General features: G+C 42.9%; 1 long non-coding RNA gene across 1 annotated transcript; it reads right to left on the bottom strand.

Annotated features, from left to right (window-relative positions):
- Positions 1-392: 392 nt before the first annotated feature.
- LOC148125741 (uncharacterized) lies at positions 393-8,948 on the bottom strand. The gene is made up of 3 exons (XR_015743681.1): positions 8,842-8,948; positions 1,992-2,101; positions 393-534 (listed from the first exon to the last, which is right to left on the bottom strand). It is a non-coding gene; the product is annotated as an uncharacterized LOC148125741 (long non-coding RNA).
- Between the last annotated feature and the right edge of the window lie 251 nt (positions 8,949-9,199).

Here is a 9,199-nt window from a genome sequence, read left to right as displayed (position 1 = left end):
CTGGAATCAGAGGCAAATATCCAAAAGGAGAAGAAATCACTGCAAAGATGTGATTGTACACACACCTGGAGCTCACCTGGAAAGTCTCCAGTACTGCTTCTGAATGCCGTATGAATGTAATTAATGATTTGCAAAGATAATTTCTACCCTGGGTTATTTTTACACTTGATATGTCCCCGTAGCTGTGGCCGTTTGGGAAAACAGCAACAACTCTAACTAATTCTTGAATAAAGGAAAGGCTTTCATAAATCAGGCTGAACTTTCTAATTGCTCTCGAAAATTATTTCCATGTTGCAAGCAAAAGATTGGGAGCTTGAAAGGATGCAGAACTAATAATTTCTTTTGAAACGAGGAAAATATATTGCTTTCTACTTGCAGCTGCCTGGAGATAATGTCAGAGTTCAAAATTTGGGAGTTCTCTTTTCCATTACTAAAGGTCTTTATTTATGACGTTCAGCCCTTACGTTTCCAAATCTGAATTGGTTATTCTGGTCTTCTATTCCAATGAGAAATCAGAGAGAATCTCAGAAGGCGCTGCTCTCGAATAGGGAGGAAGAGAAAAATGATGAAAAGAGTTTGATTAAAAAATGTAAAGGATGAAAATTAATTTCTTGGTTGGTTAACTGGTTAAATGCATGTCAAAATACAACCTTTGTGATATATTAATAGCTCCATGCAAAACTTTCAATTAATCATATACGGAGTTACGCAGATATTCAATCATTTTTCTTCATCAGTAGATGATGAAATGATCAAGTTAAAGTCTACGACAAAAGAGGGATCACAGCAGCTAATTGGGAGGGGAATCTAGGAGTCCTGGATTGCAACTCTAGGAGTCTTAGTGGATCACAATTTAAGAATGAGCTAGCAGTGGGTGGCAGCTATCAAAAAAGCCAATGCAGTCCTAGGTTGTATCAAGACACATATTCCATCAAAATCACAAGAAGTGACAGTATTGTATTTCACTAGTGAGGCCACACTTGAAATACTGCATCTAGCTCTGGTTTCCAGGCTATGAAAAAGATGCTGAAGAAAGCATGAAGAGAAGAGCAACAAAAATGATAAAGTGTCTGGTTGCTAAATCATGTGATGAATAGTTGAGGGAACTAGGTATGTCTAACCTAACATGGGGAAGGCCTACAGGTGACATAAGAGGCATCTTTCAATACTTGAAGGGCTGTCACAGAGAAGAGGATAAGAGATTAATAGATTAACAGAGTTGAAAGGGACCTTGTAAGTCATCTAGTCCAACCCCCACCCACCCAAGCAGGACACCCTACACCATTTCTGACAAATAGCAGTCCAATCTCTTCTTGAAAGTGTCACGTGATGAAGCTCCCACAATTTCCAAAGGCAATTTCTGTTCCATGGGTTAATAGTTCTCACTGTCTGAAAATTTCTCCTTATTTCCAGCTTAAATCTCTCCTTGTTCAGTTTCCATCCATTATTCCTTGTCTGGTCTTCAGATGCTTTGGAAAATAGCTTGATCCCTTCCTCTCTGTGGTAGCTCCTCAAATATTGGAAGACTGCTATCCTGTCTCCCCTGGTCCTTCTCTTCACTAGACTAGCCCAGCCCAGTTCCTGCAATTGTTCTTCATATGTTTTCGTCTCAAATCCCCTAATCACCCTGGTTGCTCTTCTCTACACTCTTTGTAGAGTCTGAACATCATTTTTTTTATGGTGTGATGACCAAAACTGGATGCAGTACTCTAGGTGTGGTCTTACTAAGTCTTTATAGGGTGGTAATTGACTTATTCTCCAAAGCCCCTGGATGGATAGAAGCTCATCAAAGAGAGATCCAACCTGGAACTAAGGAGAAATTTCCTGATAGTGAGAATAATTAATCAATGAAACAGTGTGACTCCTAGGACTGTGGGTGCTCCACCATTGGAGGGTTTCAAGAACAGATTGTACAGCTATTTTTCCAGGATGGTATAAGGTCTCTGTAAAGGGGCTTGTGATGACTCTCCCCTAGATCATTCCACAGATACCTATCTAGATGTCAGTTCAGGTGAGGATGAACCAGTTCTTGGCACATCGGGATCTGAGTTAATTGATGGCTCCAAATAGTCATCTGGAAGGGATCTGATTGAGGCTCTACCTAGGGAAAGCATGCAGTTGCAGGTGATCACTGAGGAGAAGGAGGAACTGCCTTCTGCACCTCATCTGGGAACATGTAGGGCAGAGAATTTCAACAATTCAATTTAATTATTTAAATAATTTTATTTTATCTCTACTTTGGCATCCTTCTCTTAATGATTCTCTTAGACTATTTCTTCGATATTAGTGTAACTCTTGTCCCTCAACAAGTTGTCTAATGGAGAACGGGCTATGGTGAGTTGTCTCATGGCAAGGTGGCCATGATCAGCTGGCTGCAGTGAGTTGGCTGTGTCCAGTTGGCCATGGTCAGTTGACCATGACAAGTTGTCATAAACTGAAGTTGGACTAGAAGACCTCCAAGGTCCCTTCCAGCTCTATTTTAGAATGGAATGGAATGGAATGGAATGGAATAGAATAGAATAGAATAGAATAGAATAGAATAGAATAGAATAGAATAAAGAATAGAATAAAATTAAGAATAAAATTAAGAATAGAATAGAACACAGATTAGCATTAAAAAATTTGATTGAATCTAAGCCACTCATTTTGCAGGTCATAATACAGTATGCAGAACGCAGCCTCTTATCGATGGAAAGCTTTCGAATCCTAAGTGGTAATTCCACCTTGGGAATATCCCAAACAGTTGGAGGTTGGCTAGCTGTGTAGATACTTTGATGTCCTGCCCTCTTGTTGAGTGGTAGAAAGCTTCTTGGCCTAACGTAAAAAGCAGTTGGGGATATCAAAGACAAGCCAGGATATTAACTTTTTATTGATGAATGTTTAATAGTCTGGCTGTAAGCTGTCAAGAGTAATGCTATAAGAGAATTCAGCCTGGATCTTGCTCTTTGCCAAAACTATCTAAAAATGATTAGGGTTTTCCCGATGTTCAGTAGAATAACAGGATAAATTGATACAGAATCATGAGCTTATATCACTGGTCAGACTGAATAGGAATCACCGCGTTATATTATCTGTTTCCTAATAACAGGAACTCTGAAAACCGAATATGGCGACCTTAAAGATACAATTCATCTGTTCTTCCAGAAAATGTGAAGTTACAGATGGGTGACAATTTTCATGATAGAATCACTTGTACATGTCCCACTGTGTCACCTTGTTGCCAAATGACAGGGACAAAATTTCTTGGGGGGAATGGGGAAAATGTATTCGTTGCTGTCTTTATTCAAGTAACACTCCAGGCAATATAAAAGCCAAGGTAAAGGGGAAAAAAAGTCTTAACAATATGTCATAGTAGCAGGATTGTAAAGAGCCAGGAGAAAAGGTTGACTTTGGTTCCCTTTTTCTCAAAGCAAAGGACAACTCCAAGCATGGTCGCTCTGCAAATCAATATCCATTAATTTGCCACTAGGTAACTCCTCTAGCTATGGGAAAACCCAAAGGATGCAAGCCTATTATAGATAGGTCAATATTTTCTAATTTTGCCTCCAAGGTTTTCTTGCAAGTCAAATAAAAGATACCTAAGAGCATCCATAGGACCAGAGTCTCGGGAGGAATACATTAATTTAAGCACTGGTGCAGGTAAGAATGACTTAAAGAGTCCCAGGGAACAACAAGACAGCCGTAAGAAAGCACAATCTGTTATTCTTGAGCCAGAAGGAGGAGGAGGAGGAGGAGGAGAGAAGAAGAAGAAGAAGAAGAAGAAGGAGGAGGAGGGGGGAGGAGGAGGGGGAGGAGGAGAAGGAGAAGGAGAAGAAGAAGAAGAAGAAGAAGAAGAAGAAGAAGAAGAAGAAGAAGAAGAAGAAGAAGAAGAAGAAGAAGAAGAAGAAGAAGAAGAAGAAGAAGAAGAAGAAGAAGAAGAAGAAGAAGAAGAAGAAGAAGAAGAAAGAGGGAGAGGAGGACAACCAATTTTCTGCTCTGATGCAAAAATTCTGCTCCAGAGGAAATGAGTCCAGAGGGCGATGATGTCTTTAAGTTTTAAAATGGGATGAGTGAAGGGAAAGGACTGGTGGATTTTCCTGACTTTGTTACCTTAATCCACCATGCAGGGAAATAATCACTAATTGCTATAATTAGTAATAATTTGCAAAGCTGGGTGAGTGTGGCTGGGTGTCACTCATCAAAGACTAACAATCTCCAACATTTTAATCTGTAATAGCCCCTTTGAGGTAGATCAGACTAGAAAACCAGTACACAAGCCAGTATTCATCTCTGTTTGTTTTATTTGTTTTATTTGATTTGTCAATCACTTACAAGATAATAATAAACATGAGTATGGGTACAGGAAATAGGTACGAATAAATGAGGACAATAGGACAGGGACGGTAGGCACGATTGTGTGCTTATGCACACCTCTTTTAGACCTCTTAGGAATGGGGTGAGGTTAATAGTGGATAGTTTAAGGGAAAAGGAGCGAGGGTTAGAGGATGTAACAACAGAGTCAGGTAGTGCATTCCATAAAATCATATTTTCTGCAAACAAGTTTGGAGCGGTTTACATTGAGTTTGCATCTGTTGTGTGCTCTTGTATTGTTGTAAAGTTTGGAGGAAAGGTCTAGAAAGAGGCAGGAGGTGAGGTGAGGTGAGGTGAGGAGGAGTGGAGATGAAGGGAAGGGGAGAAGAGGAGAAGAGAAGTGATGGGAAAGGAGGGAAGGAGAGGAGAGGAGAGGAGAGGAGAGAAGTAAATATAGATGTAGTCAGGAAGAAGTGTTCTCTCAAATAAACCGTCTCCATGCCATATTGGGATGAAAAACAGAAAGGGCAAGTACTTTCAGTGCTTTGAGAATAATGTGCAGGCCAAATGGAATGTGGTGTGGTAGACATCCTTCATATTATCTGGAATCTAGCTTGCCATTGATTCCTTTGTAGAGTTGAGAGAAATGGGCTGGCTCAAGGTCACCCAGCTGGCTTTGCTCCCAAGGCAGGACTACAACTCCCGATCTTCTGTTTTTTAGCCTGCTCCCTTGACTACACTAAACTAGCTTTTATCGAAGGTATCATCACCAGGAAATCTTATCCACCAGTTATCCCTTGTAGGAGAGTATCAACAACAACAACAAAAGACGAAAAAAATACCACTGCGCTGAAAACACAAACCGCTTTGCTGAGGCTGCAGATATCTGGCAGCCCGTTCGACTCATTGAAAGCATTTGAACCTTGAAATGGAAATATAGACCTCTTAATTAATTTCTCTGTTATTGTATAATGTGTAAAGAAAACTAAATGCCTGGAATTTTCCATTTTAATTACGAAAGCGGGGTGGTGGTGGGGAACCATCCTGGTGTGTGCAAGTCTGTAATGAGAAGAAGGGTGTGGACTGGGAGTCCGAGACAATGCTGGAATTTCAAAATTAATTACCTAGGAGGGAAAGGTTTATGAGGCCTCACTAAACCAGCCCTGATGCAGTTCGAATATATAATCTGTGTACTGGGTCTTAGCGATACTTTTATTAACACATTATGCTGACCAAACTAAATGAGTTGTGTTCCTCTTTGTAGAGCCCCAAAAGTTAGTAATGGGAAGGCAATAATGGGAAGGCAACCTTTTAGCAACAAAAATCCATTTAATGCATAAGAGGGTAATGAACAGGATGATGGCAACTATGACAACCTCTAAGGGGGTTAGATAGGTGTCGGGGAGGAGATTTGATGTGCATTGCCTAGATTTGTGATTATGCAGTTATACCATGTGTCTCCATTTTGGCAGGTTTGTCAACCTTTTGAACAAACAAATACATTTAGAATTAGAATTAGGATTAGAATTAGAATTAGAATTAGAACTCTTTATTGGCCAAATGTGCTTGGACACACAAGGAATTTGTCTTGGTGCAAATGTTCTCAGTATACATAAAAGAAAAGATACATTCATCAAGAGTCAAGAATCATCAGGTATAAACACTTAATAATAGCCATAGGGTACAAATAAGGAATCAAATCATACTAGGAAATAGTCAATAAAAATTGTAAGGATACAAGCAACAAAGTTACGGTCATACAGTGGGAGGGGATGGGGGATAAGGAGTGATGAGAAGATTAATAGTAGTGCAGACTTTGTAAATAGTTGAACAGTGTTGAGGGAATTATTTGTTTAGCAGAATGATGGCTTTTGGGGAAAAACTGTCCTTGTGTCTTATACCCTACTACAGTGCAGTTGTTGCACATGGGTTAGAGAACAAACAAAAATATACAATATAATCAAGAGCAGGGGTTTTCAAACTTGAACAGCTTTAAGACTTGTGGACTTCAACTCCCAGAATTCTTCTTCCAGTCATGTTAGCTCAGGAATTCTGGGAGTTGAAGTCCACAAGTCTTAAACTTGCCAAGTTTGAAGACCCTTGATCAAGAGAGTAAACGAATTGAAATGGAAATGGGCCGGTCACATAGCAAGAAGAACTGATGGGCAGATGAACCAAGGCAATCATAGAATGGATCCCACTGCATCAGGGATGGGATCCAACCGGTATAATTATCAGTTCAGTCGCTCTGCGTCACGTGAGTGCAATTTAAAACCTGCTGAGCTGCTCAGACAGCTGAGCAGCACTCCGTGCAAGTGTGCAGTGGTTGGAAAAGCCCTTTTTTTCCTGCTTTTTCAACTGCAGCTGTGTCACACAAAGCAGCTGAGGTTGAAAAAGCAGGAAATAAAGGCCAGGTAAGAGCCTGGGAAGGCGGGTGAGCCAAAACAGCAGCAGACATAGAACTGGTTTTATGTGTGCTGCTCTTCAGAACTACCAGTTCTACAGAGGTGGACAGGACCAGTAGAATCCCACCCTTGCACTGGATCAAAAGTGTCCATGAAAGAGATCTAAAACAAGAGGCTAAAACATACAGTGAACGGTTGCAGGAACTGGGCCTGGCTAGTCTAGTGAAGAGAAGGACCAGGGGAGACAGAATAGCTTTGTTCTAATATTTGAAGGGCTGCCACAGAGAGGAAGGGGTCAAGCTATTCTCCAAGGCACCTGAAGGCCAGATAAGGAACAATGGATGGAAACTGATCAAGCAGAGATTCAACTTCTTCAGCGCTTCAGTTCTTGGATGAGAAGCAAAACATCATCAAGGAAAAACAAAGGAAGTCCTTTTGCCTCTTGAAAAAGCATCTTTGGGACAACCATGACATGGAAAACTGAGAATCAAACAGGATGTGGTATCTACTCAAAGCACTGAGGTAGGTCAGGGGTAGGCCTCAAAAATTTTAGCAACCAGTTCTCTGCTTGGTTGCTGGGTGGGCATGGCCTAGTTGGCCTCCTGCACCGCGGTGGGAGGGGGGAATTTTTGCCCTCCCCGGGCTCCGGAGGCTTTCTGTAAGCTGGAAATGGGCCCATTTCCCGCATTCCCAAACTTCCAGGAGGCCTGTTTTTCACCCTCCCTGAGCCTCCACCCCCCCCTGCACTTACCTGCATCCAAAATGGGCCGCATGGGGACTCCTGGGATGGGGGGGGAGTAGGCGGGGCCAGCCAGGAGTGGGGTTTGTGGGTTCTCTGAACTGCACATAATCTTAGCTAGGGGCTCTCTCGAACCCCTGCAAACCCCCAGCAGCCCACCTCTGATATACTGTATATATGATTCATTGGGAAAAATCACCACCCAAAAGATTATAATTAAACCAGGTAATCAACTGGTTGGTGAATCAAAACCCCACATCTATATTTTTATATACCTATGAGATAAAAAATGAAGTAAACCAATTGGAATAATAACAACAGCTGCTTCAATTTCAATACAAACTTTTATTTATTTTTTTAACTGAAACACAAAACCAATACCGCCAAAAGCAAAAGAGCCGAATCTTACTTCACAAGGAAGGAGTGAAATGACCCCGTCCGCTCCTCTGAGCACAAAGGAATATGCGATCAAAAGAAGTGTACTGGAATGATAATTAAAATAGAAATCCCTCTGTCTCTTTCATTAGGTGTCATTGTTCAGTAAAGAGAGGTAATGGTTCCTGAGCATCATTCTATTTATGCTTGGATTCATTCTCTGCTGGGTTATCAGCTGTTAATTAAAAATTTCTTTAGTGTCCACCATCCATTAGCTGTTCGTTTGCTACTTAAGACAGGTTTGTGAATGAGGGTTTGCCATTTTCCACAACGTTCTCTGTTATTAGACGATACTATTGACCGTCCATCAGAGAAACTGCAATGCATCGTCACCAGGTGAGAGACCAAGAGCATAGCTGAACCAGGGTCAGCTATGAGAAAACCCAGGGGTGGGCTTCAAAAATTTTAGCCAAGGGTTCTCTGCCCGGGTGAGCGTGAACCACGGGAGGGGCAGGGGCGTTTTTGCTTTCCCCAGGCTCCAGAGGCTTTCCTTGAGCCTCTGGGAGGGCGAAAACAGCTTCCCTGGGCTCTGGAGGCTCCCTGGAAGCCAGAAACAGGCCCATTTCCAGCCTTCCTGAACTTTCAGGAGGCCTGTGTTTTGCTCTCTCCGAGCCTCTCCCCCCAAATTTAGGCCTAGTTTAAAACATGCGAAATTGGGGGGGGGGAGAAGGCGGGGGGGAACTTGCCATTAGGACTGCCCCGTGGGCAGCTACGCCTCACTATCAGCTGCTCCTAATACCATGGTGGAGCACAGAGGGCTCCCTTACCCCTCCTTTACTCGGTTCAGCAGGCGGGCAGCTTCGGCGTGGATGTCCTGGCAGTGTTTCAGCTGCTTCTCAGGCCTCTGTAGTTTCCATGGTTCCCATCGGCGCTGGTGCCTCTCTCGCTAGCGCTGTCTCCAACAACAGCATCTGAGTCGCTCCCGCTTCCCCCCCGTCCCTGTAACAACAGGAAAAAATTTTTTTGAGGTACCTGGGAGCGCCACGCGCTGACTTTTGGTTCAATCCTGAGCAGCTGGGTGGGCGTGAGAAGAGCCTTGTGAGCGTCTTTGCTGCTGCTATCCTTGATGCTCCCGCCTCGGGCTCTGCAAGTTTGTAAAAGTCCCGGTGCACAGTCCATTCCTGCATTCCAAGCGCCCAGGCTGAGCTGCAGCTGTCCCTCTCTTGCCAGCGCTGTCTCCGATAACAGCGGCAGCAGTGGCGGGAACCATGGAAGCATTTTAGCCACTTCTCGGGTGGGGGAGCCGCCTCCTTAACTTCCACAGTTCCCACCGCTGGAGCACCAAGGGTAGCAGCAGCAGAGACGCTCGCTCACTCGGCTCTTCTCATGC

This window comes from Pseudonaja textilis, chromosome 4 (assembly GCF_049901715.1).
Source record: "Pseudonaja textilis isolate UNSWEBS1 chromosome 4, rPseTex1.2, whole genome shotgun sequence".
NCBI classification, from domain to species: Eukaryota; Metazoa; Chordata; class Lepidosauria; order Squamata; family Elapidae; genus Pseudonaja; species Pseudonaja textilis.
This window is presented reverse-complemented; position numbering and strand designations above follow the sequence as displayed.